Source organism: Panulirus ornatus, chromosome 15 (assembly GCF_036320965.1).
Source record: "Panulirus ornatus isolate Po-2019 chromosome 15, ASM3632096v1, whole genome shotgun sequence".
Lineage (NCBI taxonomy): Eukaryota > Metazoa > Arthropoda > Malacostraca > Decapoda > Palinuridae > Panulirus > Panulirus ornatus.
In genome coordinates, this window is record NC_092238.1 from 32,246,903 (window position 1) to 32,271,902 (window position 25,000).

The following is a 25,000-nucleotide window of genomic DNA, read 5'->3' on the forward strand; positions in this document are numbered from 1 at the left end:
GCAAATTCTCACACGATATTGCGAATTGCTATTTAGAAAGAGAACTGTCTTTCTGACAGATTAAGATTTTGCTTGGAGTTTATTGCAGTGGATTCGAGAATTCTTTTCTTGGCATAATCAATAACTTCAGTCACAAGGTGACAGAAAACTGCACCTCCCTCAATAATCCAACTGCGACTTCTCGCCCGTGTATTAAACTCTTTTGTTTTCCAGTGTTACCACCAGATACATTGTCTGGTCCTGTACTTACAAGGTGATGTATTCACACCTGTGTCTTGAAATATCCATAGGTTTGTCGCTTTTGTAACACGTCATCCAATGAAAGTGGTACAGTGATACGAAAGAATTACTGCTATGTATTTTACTTATTTTCTTTTTCTTTCTCCTGAAATTTTCATGATAAGAAACTCTAACACTTTTGTCGTTTTTCAGGTTTTGTGTTCATGTATAATGTTTCAGCTGCCTTCATCTGGTGATTTCATACCCGCCGAATGAGGTCTGAAAATGAACCATTTTAGATAATGGAGACTTTGAATTATTCATGTAATTTTCTCATCGTCATTTCCTTATCTAATTTTCCCCAGCGTAGCGCGTCACGATTTTGCGTCGCCGTGTACGCTCAGCGTAGCCTCATGATCCGCAGTGTGTGTGGGTAGTTTTCCCAAAGACGTTCATGTTAGAGAAACGATGCTGATTGCGGCTTCACACTTACCCCAGGTTAGCGAGCCACAGGACGGATGACGTTAGGAAAACGCTGGGTGACGTAAGTGTACTGGTGATGAGCGTATTATTATTTGTTATAGACGTAAGCGGTAGGTACGTCACTATGTCCTCAAGTTGGAAGTGGAGGAGAATCTTTCGGAGTGGAGTAGACTCAGTCGCTTCGGCGCACACACGCTTTGCCTCAGTGATCTACTCCCGTGAAGAGGAGTGGATGAGGCGATGGTTGTGTCAGCCGGCGGAACGACCCGGTCATCCGTCACAATCAGCGGTGGGGCCGCGCCGGGCCGCACGTGACGCGTCGTGGTTGTGGAGGATGGTCCACCGTCCGGCGCGCGGGACGAAGGAGGTCAGGAACGTCTTGCTGGGGGAAACTGTGGGGTTGCCTGGCCAGGACGTCGCGCCGAGGCTAATGCTCAACCACGTCACCTTGAAGTGTAACAAACCTGCTCACTCGCCTGCTCGAGCACCACAGTTTCTCCCTAGAGCACAAACGGTACGTACCCTCTGAGCACGACGGTTACGACCCATGGGCATGAAGGTACGACCCATATCAGGTCAAAGGCCAAGGGCTATTAAACCTAAGCTCAGTTCATGTACCTTCCCGCTCAAGTCGTACCGTCGTGGTCAAGGGTTATCGTGGGTACATCAAGAATTAAGTGTGCCTGCTGTTGGTGTGTCCCCAGGCGGTTTCATGTGGTGTGATGCACCCTGGGGGACACACACGTGAGTGACCCCCATTACCTCACGAGGCAGGAGGCCGTACGAACACCAGCGGCAGCGCTTCACCACCACTGGGGTGCTGGCCAGCGATACGGAGACTCAAGAGGCTGCCGTATCGTGTGGCCGACACGCCATCGCTGGACGACGCGGCTGCTTTCGGCAGGATAAAACTCCATCGCGGCCAAAACGACATCGACCTCGCTAAGACTCACGAAATTTATCCAGCGTAAGTTGGGTTAAGTTAGGGTGACTTTTCTCGAGTGGTTGTTAAACAGAAGTTGTTATATAAACTTGACATACACACACACCACCCATTAAACCTGAGACAGCCTTACTTTACATGACGGAGATCAAGATAGGAAAGTTTCTTCACATTCAACGTAGCCTTTAAAGATCTGTTTTCTGTATCTTGCTGTGTGGACAGTGATGGTCTTACACCGGCGCCAGATCTCATGGCCTCCACTGATGCGATTCTTAAACAGAACTTGCGAAGCGGCAGTGCCGGACGGAGGTGCTTGTGGAGGTGCCTGCCGCTGGTGTCACTGTCGAGTGCAGGAAACTGTCCTTGGCGGCAGAAGGCAGAATAGCAGCGGGTGGGACCTCGTCCTCCATCCCTCTAGCTCATCTTCCAGGGTACTGCCAAACACCACCTGTGCCCTCCAGGTCACCTTCCAGATTGTCCTCCCAAGATGCCAACCACATTCTGCCTCTACCCTTCAGGTCGTCCTCCAAGGTGCCTCCACACACCGCATCTGTACCCTCCAAGGTGGCGCCAGACACGCGACTGTCATGTTGACCAACAATACATGCAGTGTTGATTGATGGCAGTCTCAGAGGTAGTTCTTCGGTGATCGCTTTAACGAACTTTTTTTTTTCTCCAACATCAACATTATTAATGAGATCATCAATTGTTGGTTAGAACTAGATCTAATATATTTTCGTCGCGAGTGGTTTCTCGACTAATTGGACTTGGGCCATTATCAAGCTGATTCAGGTAGATGATCAATCGTGCAGGATCCATCATGTTTACTATTTGCAGTACTGCTAATCCTAAGGAGATAGAAGGTTTGTGGAGTTGATGTGTGTGTGTGTATGTGTGTGTGTGTGTGTGTGTGTGTGTGTGTGTGTGTGTGTGTGTGAAGTGGTCCATGGGCATTGTGTACGTGGCGAGGGGGATGTCAACGTGCGGAGTTGGCTAGGAGTAGGGAGCAGTACCCCGTGCAGGTGAGGCAACTGATCATGAAGTTAACCAGAAGTAAAGGAAATTACACAAGGGCGTGTGGTGGATGAGGGGGGGTGACGTAACCTCATTTTGGGCAAGGTCACCTGAGGCTGATGGAGTCAAGGACCAGGTTTGGTGCGCCGTGCGTCGTCCCACTCCCACATCATCAATATAAATACCATATTACTACAAGTGGCTCTACCACCATCTGTCCTCTATAGAGATATATTATACTGGAAGAGAATCATTGGCAGGTCTTCTGTTTTCAAGACGAGTTTGATCAGCAATCATATCATGACAGCCCCTTAATCCTGAACCATATCAACACATCGTCTGGTGACCTTTTTCGTTCAGAGAAACCTTACAACACGATTTGTCTGAGAACAACATTATTATGCTTGAAGGGAGGCGGCGGGGATGTGGGTGGTGACAGTGATGAAACAGCACATGCGCCCCCTGCCTGGCCCACCGTGATTTGCATAATGCTCCAGTTAATCCAGGCAGTATATCTACCGTAAACACTGCCTCCCTCGGGAAGTCCGCGTAATAAACTTGACCGTAAACACACTTATTTTTTCCTAGCGTCCAACTTTCCATGGACGAAACTCTCAGGAACTTGTCGAGGTCTGTCTTGGCTCCCCGGCTGTGGGTGTGGGTACTCTGTGACCTCCTGCCATGACTTGCTCACAACAAGTTCCTGAGGGACATGACTCACCCTGGGATGGCTCACTTACTTTACGAGTGCTGCGTGAGGGAGGCGTGAGGCAAGGCAAGCCAGGGGTTGGAGGGAGGTGAAGCGGGTGAGTGACAAGTGATCACATACCTGGTGCAAAACCAGAGTCACCATATCAATTAAACATGTAGAGGGTGATGGTACGGCCCTCCAGCAGGGCAGGGTGATGGTACAGCCCTTAGGGCACTGCGTTACTGCCGATGAGCACGACGGTGCGGCTCTTTAGGGCGAAAAGTACGGCATGGACTCGACGGTACAAACCTTGGGTTATTGGTAGCCTGGCCTCTGACCTGATCCTTCATGATGAGGTCAAAGGCCACGCGGTCATACGAAACTGCCGTATCGTTGTGCTCAGGAGGTTACACCACTGTGTTCAAGGGCAATGAGGTCGTGGTCAAGCGTCGTACCGTCGTGCTCAAGGGATCGTATCATTGTGCTCAAGGGTCGTATACCATTGTACTCAAGGGTCGTTTACCATTGTGCTCAAGGGTCGTATACCATTGTGCTCAAGGGTCGTATACCATTGTGCTCAAGGGTCATATCGTCATGCTCAAGGGACGTAACCGTTGTGCTCCAGGATTTAAGCCTCGACCCTTGGCGTCCGCCCACCATCGACAAGACTTAACCCTTGCAGTTGTATGGTGGCCTGGGTGGCGGGCGGGGGCGGCCGGGCCGGGTCAGGAGGCGGGTTCCCGGGGATGATCTCCCATGATTATGTTACGTGTGTATCCGTCGACCACCTTACCCAGAGCCCGACAGGATACCCTGCACCTCATCATCTCTGGAATCACTACAGTGTGTGGGTATTGTACGTATAGATACATAGGCGTGGATGCGAATGTCTTTGTTCTTACTATTTGCACCTTATTTATGTGCACCATGTCTTTGCTCTTAGGTGTACACATGCACATACCTGCTCAATCCAGGTACCTATTTGTCGAGCAGTCCCGAGGGGAGGATGAAAACCTGGGATTGGCTTTAGGCCAACTGCCGCGCCCAAGATTCGAACTCGGGCGGGCCCGTGTGCCATTCATGGTAAGCGACTCTAACCACTACACCACGTAGGTCCGTTTGTGAAATTTTTATGTGTGCTTCTGTGGCCATGTTTGTATATGTGTCGCGTGTACGTACGTGTATCACCACCTGTTTGTGTTATAAGGCATGGAATTCTACTCTCATGCGTCCTCATCCCTCGCCCTTTATTATCGTACAGACTTTATAAACCTTCGTGTGTTGGCCACGGTCACAGTTTCGTCAGGTAGTTCATCCTTTCATTCACTCCTGATACCATGAAAGTAATTCTTTGCATCGTAAGGACATTTCTTGCTTAGTTTCTTGTTACGCCTTTGGTTAACTATCTTTGTATCTTTCAAGAAAAAAAAAAGAATAGATCACTGTCCACGGCTTTCTAATTCAGGAACTTGAGCATTATGATCAAGTTACCCCTTAATCGTCTCTCTTCCATTTTGGGCAAATTTATGGCCTCTAACCACCTCAATGTAACTCGGCTCTTATTAATTCTGGTACCATTTTTATCGCCTTCCTCTGGACTATATTAGTGCTTTGTGTTTTATCAAATGAGATGAAGCTTGAGAAGTATATTCAGGTTTTGGCCTAAAGTACACTATGATTGATTTGTTGAAGACTTCTCATATTTACGTACATACTTAAATGCGATCCAGGTTTTTGCCAGCAGACAGTTTGACTCCTCCGCAGTATCCTTAAGGTTGGTTTACAAGGTACAAAGTCGACTCCAAAGTCCCTCTCTCACACACACATATTCCTGCAATTCATTTCCTGCTACGTGTTGTTCCTATCGAGATGTTGTTTCACTGTGTACCGTCCTTATTACTTCGTATATACTCGGGTTTCACCATATTATGTCAAACCACTTCTAAGAGTTTGTCCAGGTCGCCATGTTACGTTGATGCAATCCTTATCATGTTTTATTTCTCTCTTTCTTAACCTCGTCCACGAAGATATTCAAATAGTAGTCCAGTCCTTCTTGCAAGTCGTTTATATAGATCGTGAAGAACAACTGCCCCAGACTCGAGTCCTGCGGAATGCCACAAAGCCATTTGGTGAAGGCTTTTATGGCTAGCGTCTTAAGGTAACTTTCTTGTCCATCGACGGCTTCTTCCCCTCGTTCCTTCTTGAAGATCCAGCTTCTTTACCTGCCTCCTTTATGGACATTGTTCAACGTCTTTGGCAGTCCAGGAACGTAGTACAGTTCACCCATCCTTTTCCTTTGTCTTTTAGCTCACTCCTTCATTGACGTGTGAGGGATTTGTTAAGGATGACGTCCTTCACCCAAAGTCGTCTTGTCCCCTCACTGGGATGGCTTCGCCCTCGCGAGCAGTCGTCCTACTCCTCTCTGGTTATCTGATCCAGTGTTTTACAGATAAACGCTCATCAGAGGGACTGGTCCACTGACATTTCATTCCATCTCCTTTCTATAAGACAGGTCGGACATTTACCGTTTACCATCCCCCCCTCCTTGGCAATGTGCTATTTACTGAGCAGTTCAAGTGGCCAGTCAAGCGTATCTGCACACGTCCGTAACACATATGGTGAACCATCATCAGTTCTCCCTCCCCACCCACCTCCACTCCTGGCTGGTGTTGGGGTTCTGTTGTCATCATCCACTGTGAAAAAAAAACCCACTTTTGATCTCGTGTCTCAGATTCTTGCTTATCTTTACATCGTCTTCTACAACCTTCTCCTCCTCAGTCCCATATCCTGAGCACATGTTCTTCAACCGGAAATTTTACCCTTGAATTCATGGGAAAGTTTTGGTTCATTCTGTCTTGTTCGCAATATTCTCTTCCGTTCCTCTCTGCTCCTCCTCCTCCTCCTCCTTCCTCATCTTTCTGTATTCATTCCTTGTTCTCTTTATACTTATGGATCGCCATAGTATATACATGTATGCCTCAGCTCTTATGACATCTCATCGACCCGTATCTTTCTTAATCTTCGCTTGCAGCTAAACGTGACCATTGTTATCATACATTCGATGTACATTTCATAGAACCATGCTGGCTGTGTGTGTGTGTGTGTGTGTGTGTGTGTGTGTGTGTGTGTGTGTGTGTGTGTGTGTGTGTGTGGTAGGAGGAGTCACGAGGCTGGGCGAGACAAGAGACTTTCCCAGATTGACTCCAACACCTGAAATACGCCTTCCGGTGGACGGATCTGTCGCTTGCGCCCTTCTGCCACTCCCGGGACTTCTCTCTTTTTTTACCCACCTCCACAATAATCAATCGATTTTATTTTCTTCGTTGTTTTTATGTACTTTTTATACACCTGAGGATAATATATTAGTTGGGTTGTGGCTGTTGCCGCCGCTCGCTCGCTCGCCATATCATCATGAGATGTATTGACCACGATATCAGTGACCTTTATGTAAAAGTGTTCATGTTATTGACCTCATGACCGCTCAGTATTTTCCTCACCCTCCTGAGCATGAGAAGTATGACAGTCTGAGCACGACCATCCGACTCATGAGCAATACCATCCGACCCTTGAGCACGACCATCCGACCCTTGAGCACGACCATCCGACCCTTGAGCACGACCATCCGACCTTTGAGTATGACCTTCCTACCCTTGAGCACAACCATCCGACCCTTGAGCACAACCGTCCGACCCTTGAGCACGACCATCCGACCCTTGAGCACGACCATCCGACCCTTGAGCACAACCGTCCGACCCTTGAGCACAACCATCCGACCCTTGAGCACGACCATCCGACCCTTGAGCACTATTACCATCCGACCCTTGAGCACGACCATCCGACCCTTGAGCACGGCCATCCTACCCTTGAGCACTATTACCATCCGACCTTTGAGTATGATCTTCCTACCCTTGAGCACGACCATCCGCCCCTTGAGCACGAACATCCGACCCTTGAGCACGACCATCCGACCTTTGAGCACGACCATCCAACCCTTGAGCTAGTACTACCATCTGACCCTTGCATACGACCATCCGATGACCCTTGAGCACGACCCTCCGACCCTTGAACATTGCCATCCGACCTTTGAGCACGACCATCCGATCACTAAGCACGACGGTACGACCCCTGAACACGTCGGTGCGATCCCCGAGTAAGATGCCACGACCCATGGAGTAGTGTTGTGCTGAAGAGTAGGAGCCTACCACCACGTTGGTTGACGTCAGTTTTCGGTCAGGCAGGCCGGGAGTAGGCCTTGGTGTAGGCCGGGAGTAGGCCTTGGTGTAGGCCGGGAGAAGACCTTGTTGGAAGGAAAAGTAGGCCAAGGTATGTGGAGGGAAGAGAGCGTCGTCACTAACCAGTAGATCAACCGTCAGCCAAGTAACATTGCTGGTCACGGCGGCAACACAAATGGCCCTCACACCCCGGCATTCGCGACCTGAGAGTCACCAGCAGTGAGGCTCCTGGTGTGTTGGGCCGTACAGGAGAGTCACGAGGACTGAGGCTTCTGATGTGATGTCCCGTAGAGGAGAGTCACGAGGACTGAGGCTCGTGGTGTGTTGGGCCGTACAGGAGAGTCACGAGGACTGAGGCTCCTGGTGTGTTGGGCCGTACAGGAGAGTCACGAGGACTGAGGATCCTGGTGTCGTGGGCCGTGCAGGAGAGTCACGAGGACTGAGGCTTCTGGTGTGATGTCCCGTAGAGGAGAGTCACGAGGACTGAGGCTCCTGGTGTGTTGGGCCGTACAGGAGAGTCACGAGGACTGAGGCTCCTGGTGTGTTGGGCCGTACAGGAGAGTCACGAGGACTGAGGCTCCTGGTGTGTTGGGCCGTACAGGAGAGTCACGAGGACTGAGGCTCCTGGTGTGTTGGGCCGTGCAGGAGAGTCACGAGGACTGAGGCTCCTGGTGTGTTGGGCCGTGCAGGAGAGTCACGAGGACAGAGGCTCCTGGTGTGTTGGGCCGTGCAGGAGAGTCACGAGGACTGAGGCTCCTGGTGTGTTGGGCCGTACAGGAGAGTCACGAGGACTGAGGCTCCTGGTGTGTTGGGCCGTGCAGGAGAGTCACGAGGACTGAGGCTCCTGGTGTGTTGGGCCGTGCAGGAGAGTCACGAGGACTGAGGCTCCTGGTGTGTTGGGCCGTGCAGGAGAGTCAGCAATCCCTGGGTGTTGAGTACGGTGGTCGTCCTCCGGTGCACGGCGAGCAGACTCACTCTAAATCATGTTGGAGGTGCCATAGATGCGAACCGTGGTGAGGTTAGTGCGGAGTCTGCAGCCGGTGAGACCTGGTTGGAGGTCAGTAATTTGCGGCCGGGAGAGCCACAGTCAGCGACCCCTCGCTGCACCAGTCATGATGGGTGTTCATAATGGCGTTGAAGGACACCCGGTATCATGTATCGCCCGTGCATGTGCAGAGGATCTAATGCCGGAGCTTTACGGCAAGTAGGGCGCTGGCTTACTGCTCCATCCTTCGCGTCGCTGCCCTTCCTTGGACAGACCCGATCTGTAAAGACATGTCAACCAGCGGTTCTCGTCCTTAGTCTCTCCTGCTTATAGTGGGGTTATCTCACAACACAGGGTTATGAGCCCACCGTAGATTGTTCCTCCTTCATATCTAACCACCTCACTGGTTAAACCAAGTCGTTAAGTTCACCTGGATCTTCTTGCATAGACCATCACTTACCCTCCCTGCATCCACTGTTTATACTCCTTCAGAATATTATGATCATACTTGGAGGCTGGTGTCACGGTGTGTCTGGTTCTGGACAGATGCACAGCCCCGTCAGGCACAGAGCCTCGCGTCGAACTGATGGGGATTCCTTCTACTGTCCTTGTCAGGGGTGTAACCTGGCAAGTAAACGTGGCAGAAAGTCTTGACGCGGCCGCACAGAACTGACCCTGACTTTAATGTCTTGGCCGGGGGTAAAAAGTGGTCCTGTGAGTAGCATATGATAACCTTCAACTTCATGTAAAGATCATCATCACTATTTCAGTTTCGGATATATAACACAAGTGTTCCATAACCAAACAATTTTTACGTTATACCACCCATTTGATTTGTGCCCCTTGTATTCACATCTGCCGCAACATAACTAGTTTTCTGTTTGTTAGGAAGAAAATCAAACACGAGTAATGTCAGGTTAGATGTTACCCAAATTGAGTACGTAGTCGTCTACAGGAATCATATGATTTGTTTAGCGACGCTATTACTGCAGCGACACCACCATCACTGCGCCACCAGCACCACGACAGCACCACAGCGGCACGTGCACTACAGCGCCACCAGCACCCCTGGAGCCATAGCCACGGCCCTCGTCATGGTCACGACCACCAGAAGAACAGCAGAGGGCTGTGTGCCAACACCGTGGCTTCAACGGAGGTACTGAAGCAACACAACCGAGTTGCAGTGCTAGCGGCACGCCATCACCACAGTGACGATAGCAGCAGCAGCAGCAGCAGCAGGAACAGCAACAGAAACCAAAGTTGGAGAAGCAGACGACCTTCTGGGGTGGCTTCGGTGGCGTGCAACAACGGAAGTAGCCAGAAGGAGGAGGGCCAGTAATTGAGGAAGCTAGAGACTTGCTAATTATCATACACACTGGCCGTCCTCTCACGTCATTTCAGCAAAGCCGGGAGGTCCCGCAGCCCATTATCCGCGCCTTGTTGACTTTATGTTGTTGATGGTTTGGCGGGACTCACAGTACCCTCCCGGTATCGTGATGAGCGGGAGGCTCGGCCCTCACCACCACCGTGCTGAACTGGAGGCTTGACCCCCACTGTCGTACTAGACGGGAAGCTCGGCCCTCACCACCATGCTGGGTGAGTGACTCGGCCCCTACTACCGCGCTGGCCACCGTGATGGGCGGGAGACTCGGCCCTCTACCACCGTGCTGCGCGGGAGGCTTGGCCCACACCACCGTGCTAGGCCAGACCCTCCCACCACTGACTTGTAAACTATAGAACACAAAAGTATAACCTTTGAGCTCGAGTGTACAGTAACCTTGAGAACGACGCTGGTACGTTCATGGGTATAATGACCTGGCCCATGTATGACCTTACCTTAAAGGATCAGATCAGACACCAGGCCATTGTATCCAAGGGACGTACCGTCATGCTCAAAGTTCGTACCATCGCTCTCATACCTAACCTTATATAAACACTGAGGACTTTCTATATTCTTTTTCTCATACTCTTTTTCTTCTCACCGGAAGATAGCCTTTGATTAGGGCAGGTTTTGTCCGATCACGTCGGTCGCTAGAATATAAAAAAATCACTTGTTTAAATGTTATTTTTTTGCCCAGTTACCTGTACTAATTTGTTGATAGTTCGCCGTACCCCGTGTTGCGAGATAGTACCAAGAACAGACGAGGAACGAACCCATTTCTCAAGTCCAATCTGTATAATGCACAGAAACCAGAGCCCTCTATCCGCAGCCATGCCCCCCATTCTTTTTCGTGGTTACCCATCACCGCTTCATATGCCCTGGTTCAGCCCATTCATTGCACGTCGACCCCTGTATACCACATTGCCCCAGTTCACTTTATCCCATGCGCGCCTCTCACCCTCCTGCATGTTCAGGCCTCGATCAGTCAAAGCCTCTTTCGCGCTATCCTCCAATTGCCTTCCAACCTTCCTCACACCACATGTCGTCATCAAGCATTTCATTTCCAACACATCCACCTTCCGTTCTGTTGTATTTAGGGCCCACGGCTTCACCCATACAGCATCGCTAGGACTACTATACCATCAGACATACCCATCTTTGCCCTCACAGACAGTTGACGTCTTTTTCCACGAACTCCTCATTGCGCTCAGGACGTTATCTATATCATCCACCCTATGATTCACTTCGCCATCCATAGTCCAATCTACTATCTTGTCCATTCCCGGGTATCCAGAGCTCTCCACTCCTTCCAGTTTGTCTTCATTCACCCACACATTGTAACCAACCTGTCTCTCACCCCTGTTTTATTCACACAAGATGAGGGCCCTTCGGCCCTTCATCTACCAGCTCCTAAGGAGGGCCAGAAATTACATCACAATTAAACCATTGACCTTTGGACTTGCACTGAGCAGACGCTTCCACAACAACGTCGAAGAACGGTGGAATGACTCTTCACTGGTGTAACCACTAACCTCCGCCATTTCCCTCTTCATACCTCCCACATTGCCGCCACAAGCTTAACGTTCACCAGTGGTATATCTATCCTGGCAAGGAAATAGATGAAAAATTACTCGCAGCTGTGTGTGGGGGTTAGTCATCGTGCAAATGTCAGTTTCTTGGCGTTTCCAGGAATATAACCACTCACCCATGCCATTTTCCCTTCAACACTCTGGCAGCGGAGTGTTATCAAGTGGAAGCCGTGGTGGCCGTTGCTGTAGACGGATTATACACCTTTACTGACGCTGACTGATCTCCTCTCCTACCCCGGCCCTCCCACCACTCGTTATAACAATTTAATTACTGGGATCTCCCCAGCACTTACCTCCTCCATTACCGTACGAGAAGGTGTAATTATAGTGGTGAAATACTCACGATAATATTTTATATGGGAAGATTTATGACTGAAAACATACCTGTGCTCCTACCGTGTAAGTGTTGAGCGGTTGTGCCTACGTGTGCGTGTGTGTGTCTCACGGGCGTTGGTTGATGAGCTAATAAACCAGCGGTGGTGCTGGTTACCACTGTCTGGCGCCCCTCAGGTATGAACCTTTTAATAAGGAGTGATAGCGGGTTCAGGTTACACGCTTCCTCTCATATGAATGGTCTTGTACACGTGCCGGGTTTTGTGCATTTCATTTGTGAGTTGTGCAGTGAAGGTGTCCGCGTGCTTGCGCTATACATGGCTTCGTACACACATATACATATATTGTGTTAATATTATGTGTTTGTGTGTGTTTGTGTTTTGTATGTATGTATGTATGCTTACGTATACATGTGTGTGTCTGTCGGTCTGCGTTTAGAAGGTACTGTGTATGATCTGTGTTTTGTATGATTTGTGTCTGGTATATTCATTAATACAAGTCACGGGAAAACATCTGAATTTTCCTTCATATGTGAGTTAGCTTAACAGGTCAAGCATGAGGGGTGTGGGTGGAGGAGACAGACGCATACACACCTGCCTACGTGGTTCCTTAGAAGCCTAGCTAGGACAGTGCCCCCTTGCTCTCGTCTGACACCTTACCATTACAAGCAGGATATGAACGTTGGACTTGATTTCCTTTTGAACCCTTGGTATATTTCTACATGAATACGTGCCCACCTGCCGATGGTATTGTTACGTCTGGCGAAGGCCTTTGATGAATGTGATCATGAAATGATTACATCTTCCTGCTTACAAGAGGACTAAGAAACCACGTAGGAGGCGACGCCTATAGTTTGTCAAGGAACAACAGCTGGTGTCGTAGTAGTTACTAAGGTAACCTGTGTATATCCACGACATAGGATATCGCACTGGCTTCCCTACAGCCTTACACACAGTACTGGCTCCCTTAAACCTTAGGAAATTATACTGCCTCCTTACAGCCCAAGACACTGTACTGGCTCCCCTACATCCTAGGACATTGTACCGATTCCCTTACGGCTTAGGGCATTATACCGGCTCCCTTACTAACCATAACATACTCCAGGCTCCCTTATAGTTTATCATACATTATACATCGAAAGCATTGATGGCAACACACAAGACAGCTTCGATGTTTACTTTCCTCACTGTCTCGCCAGTGTTAGTGGTTGAGCCTGGTGGAAGGAAGGCATCCACAGACACTGCTCCACCGACGATAATGATATGGTCGGTGGCGACATATCTCACGTACAACATGACGGAAGGAATTAAGGAACCAAGTCACACACCGAGCACAGGAGGGACCCTCCAACCCTGGCCCGAGTACAGGAGGGACCAGTCCTGGCCTGAGTACAGGAGGGACCAGTCCTGGCCTAAGTACAGGAGGGACCGTCCTGCCCTGGTCTGAGTACAGGAGAGACCGTCTAGCCCTGGCCCGAGTACAGGAGGGACCCTCCGGTCCTGGCCTGAGCACAGGAGGGACCGTCCAGCCCTGGCCTGAGTACAGGAGGGACCGACCAGTCCTGGCCTGAGTACAGGAGCGACCAGTCCTGGCCCGAGTACAGGAGCGACCAGTCCTGGCCTGAGTACAGGAGAGGTACTGCCTCCAGAGGGGATGCGTAGTGACGCCAGACCGACCTCACCTCGAGACAACACGAGGAAGGAACTACTACCATGGTGGGATTCATCATCACACAGCGGGTAGTGAGAGGTGTGGGAGGTAAACAACGGAGACTAGTGATGACTTCGATCAGTCCCGCCTGCCTCATGGTATACAAAGAACAACATGGCTCTATAACTCCCCAGACTCTGTCGCCATGGAAAATATCCAGATGATATATTACCCTCATCGATTGAATGCACCATTCTAATCACTGAAACGGGTTAACGACTCCCAAATTTCATCTAGTAGGAGGTAGACGCAAGAGATATGCTATGCACTTAGAAAATAGTGGAATTCCCAGCCCTTGACCAGTACGTTAGCTATCCCCAGCAGGAGTGTCAGACCCCTGGATGGTCATCCTGTGAATATCAAAGTTTCTTTGGCAGATACCGGCGGAAACATCATAACGACCTGGTGCCCGTCTCTCTCTCTCTCTCTCTCTCTCTCTCTCTCTCTCTCTCTCTCTCTCTCTCTCTCTCTCTCTCTCTCTCTCTCTCCTGTTTTTTGGGAGGAATTCCAGGGACGTCATGTGGTGTGACTTCTGAAGTTCTATAAAAGACTTTGTATAAGTCATCCCTTACGATCGGAAATCTACAAGTGGCGCCGAGAGGCAGAGCATACACCAGGGTTGACATACATAGAACACATGACATACATACAAGGAAGGGATGAGTTGTGCTTAACTTTATCGAGACTTTATCAAGACGATATATCACGACTCTCCATCTACACATCTTCCTCTTGTGAACTGTTCTCACGTACGATAAACCTATGAAAGGCTAACACTTTCCATATCAACACCATTTTTTTTTATGAAACACGGTTCGCTCTGAAGCAGCAGCACTGGGTAGGAAAGCGGTTTGTTGATAGTACGCATGAGTAACGGAGAGTTCAGCAGTGAACAGAAGTACTGGATAGTGATGACTGTAGCCACAAGCCGAGAGGGTAAGGGAGCTCCTCACGATATACTGATGTCTAAGGTTTTGAGAGACTGGTGTATGTTGAAGAATTCCTGTCCTACGATATGAAAAAAGTTTTTTTTTTTTCTTACAAGATTTGACAGAAATATGATGACTTTCAGAACATTTCATAAAACAGGAGGAGACAAGGAGGACATAAGGTACCAGTATAAAGGAGGATGAGCCAAGAACCAGGTCTCCAGGCCAGGAGAGCTAAGTAACAGGTACCAGGTCCCCAGGCCAGAAGGGCTAAGTACCAGAAACCAGGTCCTCAGGCCTGGAGAGCTAAGTACCAGGAACCAGGTCCCCAGGACTGGAGGGCAAAATACCTGGAACCAGGTCCCCAGGCCTGGAGGGCTAGGTACCAGGAACCAGGTCATCAGGCCTGGAGAGCTAAGAAGCAGGTACTAGGTCCCCAGGCCAGGAGGGCTAAGAACCAGGTACTAGGTCCCCAGGACTGGAGGGCAAAATACCAGGAACCAGGTCTCCAGGCCAGGAGGGATAAGTACCAGGGCAGGTGAGAAGGACCAGAAACCAGGTCTTCAGGCCAAGAGAACATTGGTCACGGGCAGTGAAAATCTGGGCCTAATTAGGGCGTAGATGTGACAGACGTCTTGGCTGCCATAAAAGTCAATAGCCCTTGTAAACTTTTACAAGATGCAGTCCATTCAAAGGAGAAGGGAAAAAAAGAATGTCAATTTTCAGCGTGAAAAAGTCACAGTGGATTGGCAGCGACACAATTCTTGTTTTTGTAAGGCAATATTTTTTTTTATGGGTCATATCACACATGATATATTTTCCTTCCATATTCTTTTAGATTCTGTGTACTGAACTTATGCAGTAAATAACAAAGTTACGTAACATGTGTTATACTGTCGTGTTCCTCAGCTAGCCTTGTGATGTACCCATATTCCTCAGCCAACCTTGCTCGTCACTTCACAATTACGAACGGGAAATTCGAACTGAACCCAAATTGTTTAAGGCGAAGACCCCCAGATCCGCACATATGAGGTGGCCATTTTTTTTTTTACCTCCCTTTGTATCTTAGCGTCCTTGTCATCCTTCCCGTAGCGTACCTTCGGACCATCACCCCTCATAGCGCACGTCACACCACAGGACCGGAGCAGCGCTGGGAGGAGAGGACCACCAGCCTTTATTTTTTTATGATAGTGTGTGATGGGTTAAGACCAGGGACCCGGACCGGCCGGGCTGTTGGGCAGGCCACACTGATGAAAGCATCGTCCACCGAGAATAGGGTCTTGGACGCGTGGATGTGAACGTGCGTACACAAGTGAATGCACGCATACGTACGCTCATCTACCCACGTGAATGCACACATACGTACGCGCATCTACCGACGTGAATGCGCATATACGTACGCGCATCTACCCACGTGAATGCACATATACTTACGCGCATCTACCCACGTGAATGCACACATACGTGCGCGCATCTACACACGTGAATGCACACTTATAATGTACACGCGCACTTAAAAAATAAAGTTTTTGAAAATGTATGAGTGGTTAAGATAGTGTTTTATGGTGTTACGTGATGACGTGACACATGTCTAGAGAAAGCTCGGAAAAGTATGATACGTTGATGGGTAAGGTAGAAGGAGTCAGTGAAAGAGAAGGAGAATAGGACGAAGGATGAGTTTGTTAGAATGAGGGAGAGGGAGACTGGAGAGGGAGTGAACGTGATGCTTCATTAGAGTACAGTGTTGGAGGACAAGCTGGGTTGGAGAACAGTTTGGAGGGCTAGTTGGGTTGGAGGAGGAGGGGTAGCCAGTTACATTGGCCTGGCCTGGCCAGGGACGCCCCGCGACACGCCGGTCGCCGCGGGACGATTTGCACGTAACGCACACCGGCCGGGTCAAGGCGAAGGCCAGACGCTGTCGACGCGGGCCAGAATTTTGCCCGGTTTGTTTAAGTCTGGAACTCGTTCTTCCTTACCGCAAGAACTGGTGAGTCAAGTACTATCTTATATATATATATATATATATATATATATATATATATATATATATATATATATATATATATATATATATATATATCTTTTTTCTTTTTTTTAAACTATTCGCCGTTTCCCGCGATAGCGAGGTAGCGTTAAGAACAGAGGACTGGGCCTTTTTTGGAATATCCTCACCTGGCCCCCTCTGTTCCTTCTTTTGGAAAATTAAAAAAAACGAGAGGGGAGGATTTCCAGCCCCCCGCTCCCTCCCCTTTTAGTCGCCTTCTACGACACGCAGGGAATACGTGGGAAGTATTCTTAATCCCCTATCCCCAGGGATATATATATATATATATATATATATATATATATATATATATATATATATATATATATATATATATATATATATATATATATTGGAGAAAGAATACTGCCCACATATTCCCTGCGTGTCCTGAGAGGCGACTAAGAGGGCCGGGAGCGGGTGGCTGTAAATCTTCCCTTCCTGTAGTACTTTCCAAAAAGTGGAACAGAGCAAGGAACCAAGTGAGGAATTTTCCATCTAAGGCTCTGTCACATACTCTTAACGCTACCTTGCCCACGCGGGAAATGGCGGGCATATATATATATATATATATATATATATATATATATATATATATATATATATATATATATATATTGGAAAGAATCACAATTTTGCGCGTGATCAAGATATTCCGACGAGTCCACGGGGAAAATGAAACACGAAAAGTTCCCAAGTGCACTTTCGTGTAATAATCATATCATCAGGGGAGACACAAGAGAGGAATATAACAGTCAGTTGATATACATCGAAGAGACGAAGCTAGGACGCCTTTTGGTAAACATGTGATTGTCCAAAAACGAAAGTGCATTCGGGAACTTTTCGTGTTTCATTTTCCCCGTGGACTCGTAGGAATATGTATATATATATATATATATATATATATATATATATATATATATATATATATATATATATATATATATATGATGAATAGTTAGGTTGACTGAGCCGGCTGCCCTGCCCGGGACTCGAACACCAAACCGTGAAACTCGTGGTATGGTGACTCTCTGTCACCACACCACGGAGACTACGAGTGTGTTTGTTATCACCCTTTTGTCCCGCGTCCCGTTAGGGAGGGAGAGAGAGAGAGAGAGAGAGAGAGAGAGAGAGAGAGAGAGAGAGAGAGAGAGAGAGAGAGAGAGAGAGAGAGAGAGAGAGGAGGAGGAGGTTTAGAAAATCCTTCGTATTACAGAAATAACTCGTCATGACACACCATATTATCATAGTTCCATCCACCTCGTTACTCACCCATCCCCCACCCCTTCCCCCATCAGATAATTGGCTGGTTCTGTGGCTGTCGAGGTTCCCAGGGGCGCCTTGGTGCAGCTGCCCTTAGTGTCTTCACCTAACCTCTCTCCAGGAAACCCTCTGTGTGTACGTTTCAGTCTACATGTACGTATATATCCGTGACGTGTTACGTACGCCTCTACCGAAGCGGAACGTGTAGCCGGCCAGGGAGGGAGGGGGTCCGGTACTCCGGCCGAGCGCGAGCGCGCGCGCGCGTCCCGCTGATGATGCATTACGTACCTCAAGAAAGCAGCGGAAGGTGTCTCGGCAGTTCGCTCGTTAGCGATGTAGCCAAACAGTAATGAATTCCCGGGTAGTAATATATAAGATAATTGGACGCTGTAATGGAGAGAATGAATATGGATTTTAACCTATCGACCTTCCAGTTTTGTTCCTCCTCTTCAGAGCTGCGGGTTAAGCTTTCCCCAGGACACATACCGTCATATTGAAGCTAACAATAGCCACACCAAATTCCGTGTGTTTAGTAGTTTAATTCCATAAACGGCTTTAACATGTGACGGGTTTATATCTTTTATATATGCCTGCGTAATGTTACGTGAGGGATGTTGTTTACGTGTGTGAAGCGGGAGGCACACTTTAGATACGGTTCAAGACCAGACAACTTGTAAACCAGACGAAGCGGTCGGGTATGACTCCCTCTGCCTCAAGAGTAACATAATGTGGTCACATGAGTAACATAATGTGGTCACATGAGTAACATAATGTGGTCACATGAGTAACAAATTGTGGTCATCTAGCATAATGTGGTCACATGAGTAACATAATGTGGTCATCTAGCATAATATGGTCACATAAGTAACATAATGTGGTCATCTAATATAATGTGGTCACGTGAGTAACATAATGTGGTCATCTAACATAATGTGGTCACATGAGTAACATAATGTGATTATCTAACATAATGTGGTCCCATCAGTAACAATAAGATATATATATTTCATCCTCAACAACATGCAACACCGAGAGACAGTAAACACTTTAATCAGAGACTTTGATAAATACAAGCGACTTACGATTTTATATATACATACCTTACGATGGTGTCGGAGGCTCCTCCACCTACACGACCCGACTTCGCTCAGTCAGGCTGTAAACGGTTGGAAATCGTTGGCCTATACTTCCTCTCCTCCACACCCTGGTGTGTGGAGAACGGAGCAGACCGTCAGGATCGTAGGAGCTCCCAAGCTTGTGCAAGCCACACAACACGTGCAGGATGTACAGGCCATACAAAGGGAGGTATGAGTGTTGAGGGCCAGTGTTGAAGAGGTCACCCAATTGGTCAGTAAGTGTTTGGTGACCCCTTAACTCTCTTCGTGTCCTGTCCTGATCCTGTTGATGTGACTGCCTTACATATCCTGCCCTGCTTTCTACATACACAGGAACGCTGACCCATCCTGTAATGCACCTGTAACTATGTACTAACGACAAATGTGACTCTCAGCCCCACTTCTGTAATTTCATCCATTTGGGACTTCGATGTTTACATGTATGGCTACTGACCCAACCTGTACTGTATGTGTAGTATGTATCCGGGATACATGAGGCCCTCATCTCTCCCCCACCCCACCCTCTGTATCTTGCCTCACACTCACCGGCTCGTCTGTATCAATACATTCAAGTTTATTCAGTGTGCTGCTGTCTGGCCATGCTGTAGCGTTGTGAGGAGGTGGATGAAGTTATTAAACTAATTACTAAATTCCGTTGATTGGTCTGTTGCCTACAGGTTCCGGGCCGTCAGGCTGAATAACCCAGCAGCTGTTGGGCTCATCATCTCATTACCTTACCGTTGGAACTTTAGAGGAGTCTCCTCCTCGGTGACCGTGTGAAATAAACTGGTCTCCGTCGGATTACTCTGGCAGGAGTGAGTGACACGCCTTATCACTTCGCGGACGATCCGTGTGTCGCCAGCGATTACCGCGGACACTGACGATTACCGCGGACACTGACGATTACCGCGGATACTGTCGATTACCGCGGACACTGACGATTACCGCGGACACTGACGATTACCGCGGACACTGACGATTACCGCGGACACTGACGATTACCGCGGATACTGTCGATTACCGCGGATACTGTCGATTACTCCGGATACTGTCGATTACCGCGGACACTGACGATTACCGCGGACACTGACGATTACCGCGGATACTGACGATTACTCCGGATACTGACGATTACCAGGAATATATTGACGATTGCCGCGGTCCCCGAAGATGTTTTGAGGCTACTGACGATTAACCTCCGGGATAAATATTCAGTTAGATCCACTCGGTTAACTACGCCGGACACGTCTGGTGGAGGTGATTCCTTGCGACACACACACACACACACACACACAACCCTTGGCCGGAAATGATCAACATTCCCTCGTTTATGTCAGGCAGGAGCACCATCTAACGCCACTGTCCTCACCACCCACCCACCCACCCACCGACAGTCCTCACTACGCTCGAACACACACTTACACACACACACACACACACACACACACACAAAGTACCCACTCACCACCTGTCGTCAGTACACTTCCCCCCCCTGCACCGTCCTCGCTGGTGTCCCGAGCGCCTCACCACACCAGAGGTAGCCAGTTCAGGCGCTAGACCCTCCCCACGCGGCTGAAAGACACGGATCCAGAACCTTGGCCTCGCGGAACGTGTGGGGGATATCCGGTGAACTGGGACATTCCCCGCACCCGCCACGCCACCGTACACTCTGCCACACCTGTGGTGTCTGCTGCTATGGCTGTCTCAAACCTGTGGTTTCTCCTATCGCTGCTGTCTCAAGACTTGTACTGTCTGCTGCTATGACTGTCCCAGACCTGTGGCGTTTCCTGCTATGACTGTCCTAGACCTGTGGAGTCTACTGCTATGACTGTCCCAGACCTGTGGCGTCTGCTGCTATGACTGTCCCAGACCTGTGGCGTCTGCTGCTATGACTGTCCCAGACCTGTGGCGTCTGCTGCTATGACTGTCCTAGACCTGTGGCGTCTGCTGCTATGACTGTCCCAGACCTGTGGCGTCTGCTACTATGACTGTCCCAGACCTGTGGCGTCTGCTGCTATGACTGTCCCAGACCTGTGGCGTCTGCTGCTATGACTGTCCCAGACCTGTGGCGTCTGCTGCTATGACTGTCCCAGACCTGTGGCGTCTGCTGCTATGACTGTCCTAGACCGGTGGCGTTTGCTGCTATGACTGTCCCAGACCTGTGGCGTCTGCTACTATGACTGTCCCAGACCTGTGGAGTCTGCTGCTATGACTGTCCCAGACCTGTGGCGTTTGCTGCTATGACTGTCCCAGACCTGTGGCGTTTGCTGCTATGACTGTCCCAGACCTGTGGCGTCTGCTGCTATGACTGTCCTAGACCGGTGGCGTCTGCTGCTATGACTGTCCCAGACCTGTGGAGTCTGCTGCTATGACTGTCCCAGACCTGTGGCGTCTGCTGCTATGACTGTCCCAGACCTGTGGAGTCTGCTGCTATGACTGTCCTAGACCGGTGGCGTCTGCTGCTATGACTGTCCCAGACCTGTGGCGTCTGCTGCTATGACTGTCCCAGACCTGTTGTTTCTGCTGTCATTGCTGTCTCAGACCTGTTATGTCTGCTGCTATTGCTGTCTCAAGACCTGTAGTGTCTGTTGCTATGGCTGTCTAAGACCTGTTGTGTCTGCTGATGTAGCTCTCCCACACTCATGTGGTCTGATGCAGTGGCCTTCCCAGACCTGTGTCGTGTGGCAGTCATATGGTGTGCAGGTGTGCCAGACCTGTGTCGTATGGTACTATGGCTGTGCCAGACCTGTGTCGTATGGTACTATATCTGTGCCAGACTCGTGTCGTATGGTACTATGGCTGTGCCAGACTCGTGTCATATGGTACTATGGCTGTGCCAGACTCGTGTCGTATGGTACTATGGCTGTGCCAGACTCGTGTCGTATGGTACTATGGCTGTGCCAGACTCGTGTCGTATGGTACTATGGCTGTGCCAGACCTGTGTCGTATGGTACTATGGCTGTGCCAGACTCGTGTCGTATGGTACTATGGCTGTGCCAGACTCATGTCGTATGGTACTATGGCTGTGCCAGGCTTGTGTCGTATGGTACTATGGCTGTTCCAGACTCATGTGTCTCATGGAGAAGTGTGGCTTACACCTGTCAAGTGTGGCTAAGCGTCCACAGCTTACAGCAGGCTACTAGTAGTATGGCCTGAATGTGATTGGTCAGGAACCCACTTCCTGGTAATCTTTTGACCAGGTTCCCTTGTATTTATCATTACGCTTCCTATATACATACCTTAAAAGGACATTATTATCCATAATAAACAGGGGAGTTTCATGCCAACACCCGCATAACAACGCGAGACGTTAGGTCTACTGTAGTGGCAACTAACGGGGTGGTCTTTGGTTGGTCTGAACGATAAATTACCAGGCTAGGTTCACTGATGTTCAGGCGTAGGTTGCTAACGGTAAACCTTTATATAATGGGGAGTAGGAAGGAAGTAGGGAGCAGGAGGGAGTGTGAGGGGCGGAGTAGGAAGGACGTGGGAAGGCAGTCTTAGGAACTGATCGACGCTGGAGGAGGTAAGTGGGCGCCTGTGCCTCAAGTTGTGGTCAGGAACAGCAAGGTGAAGGAACTGAAGAGGGACGTTTGTTGAGAGGTCGATTAAACGGTCGGGAGACGCAGGACGGGTCACCAGGAGTGTGGAGGACCCGGTGATAACGGGAGGGGATTGGCTGGGGCTGGCAGCAATAGTGGTCACTCAGCCAGCAGCAGGGAACGCCAGCACTGTCGTCTGTAATGTATCTCAAACTCAAGTTTGTCCTCACGATCACGGCGATACGACCCTTGTGTGTGTGTGTGTGTGTGTGTGTGTGTGTGTGTGTGTGTGTGTGTGTGTGTGTGATGACGAGACCTCTTCACCTTGATCTTTAGGGGTCAGGTCAAAAGCCAGGCCATCCTGTTCATGGGTATACACCACAGCTGTGCCCATAATGGTCTTTGCCGTCGTTGTCTTCCTTGGGTTGTTTATCACGTGTGTTCCCAGCTTCCTGAAGACCACCCCTTCCCCTCTTCTCCCCCCCTTCCCCTTCCTTCCCCTTAATTGCGAATTTTGAGGGGTTTTCCGGGTGTGATTATATCATTTTTTACCGTGTTCATAAGTACAGGGATCATGTTGACGTAGAGAGTGGAGGCAGTACAACACCCGAGGCGCGGTTGTAAGGTGCGTCCTCAGTAGCAGCCACACACCACCACATACCTTCATAACTGTACCATAACCAACGCTACCACTGCCACTACTACTACTACTACTACCACTACTACTACTACTACTGCTACTACTACTACTATTACCACCACCACCACTACCACTACTACTGCTACTACTACTACTGCTACTACTACTACTACTACTACTACTACTACTACTACTACTACTACTACTACTACTACTACCACCACCACTACCACTACTACTGCTACTACTACTACTACTACTACTGCTGCTGCTACTACTGCTGCTACTACTACTTCTACTACTACTACTACTCCTACTACTACTAGTACTAAGTGTGCTGCTGCTGCTATTATGATAATGATAATAATAATAATGATAATGATGATAATTATGATAATGATGAGGTTCATACCACTACTATTACTACTACAGAAGCAGTAGTTGTAGTAAGAGGATGCAAGACCGAGACATGTCGGAAGGGGATGAAGGGAAGCAGTGGCCCTGTGGGCTTGCCCCTTGCCCAGCCCTCTGGTCTTAATAGCCCACTCCGGCCCGGGTTGTCTGATGGCCATTATCCCAGTTCCACATGACCGCTGATGGACTCCCCGCCAGTTTTCGCTGTCTCATTACTATTTTCATGTTGTCTTCGATCTTTTTGTGGCCGGTGATCAGGTGGCAAGAGGCATGGGGGACCTCTCCTCTCACACACGCCAGCCACCCACCAACCCGCGGTTGGGACGTTAATTACTGAGATATTGATCTCCTTTATTATTATTATTATTATTATTATTATTATTATTATTATTATTATTATTATAATTATTACTACTACTATTACTACTACTACTACTACTACTACTACTACTACTACTACTACTACTACTGCTACTATTGTTATTATTATTATTATTATTATTATTATTATTATTATCATTATTATTATTATCATTATTATTATTATCATTATTATTTCTGAAGGAGGTTGGTTGAAACATGAGGGCCTTGTGAGGTGGTGAAAGGCATCCATGAAACTGAAATATAAGAAATATATAAGTACATGTGAGAAGCTTCGTTATACATTGAATACTCTCCCACTGATGGACGGACATTGGCTCTATGTATTTGTATGATGTATACATTGTATACTTGTGTTTTTGGTGCTTGAGGAATAAGCACCAGTGATAATTAGAACAATTATTTTTATCCCTGTGTTTTAATTACTTACGTAGCCTCACGTATTAAGGTTACTTCAGGTACGTAGCCTCACGTACTGAGGCTATTTCAGGTACGTAGCCTCACGTACTGAGGCTATTTTAGGTACGTAGCCTCACGTACTGAGGCTACTTCAGGTACGTAGCCTCACATTTAAAGGCTACTTCAGGTACGTAGCCTCACGTATTGAGGCTACTTAAGGTAAGTAGCCTCACTATAAAGGCTACTTCAGGTACGTAGCCTCACGTATTGAGGCTACTTAAGGTAAGTAGCCTCACTATAAAGGCTACTTCAGGTACGTAGCCTCACGTTTAAAGGCTACTTTAGGTACGTAGCCTCACGTCCTGAGGCTACTTTCGCTACGTTCTGTTTGAATCTACCAGTAACTCAACGCCACCAGTCGGCACAGTGATGCTGGCGGGTCCCGGGCCAGGATAAGCAGCCAAGGTCACACAGATACCATCCCTGGGAATGACGCATGACCTGCGTACAGTAAGACAGACGTAAGAGAAAGTCTGACGCAAATCTGAAGAAATCCTGCTCCTTGTCACGTCGCCAGCGGCTCCTCCCTTGTAGCCTCGACACCATCCATCGCAGATTAACAACCTCATATTACTGGTTTAATTGTTTAGCTTCCAACTTCTCTGTTCTTTATGTGAGATGTCGCTGGTACGC

At 48.7% G+C, this 25,000-nt stretch overlaps 1 protein-coding gene across 2 annotated transcripts in view; it reads left to right on the plus strand.

Annotated features, from left to right (window-relative positions):
• LOC139753825 (uncharacterized) overlaps window positions 1–25,000 on the plus strand; it is a 230,994-nt gene that overhangs the window by 112,319 nt on the left and 93,675 nt on the right. The gene's annotated exons all lie outside the window — the stretch shown is intronic.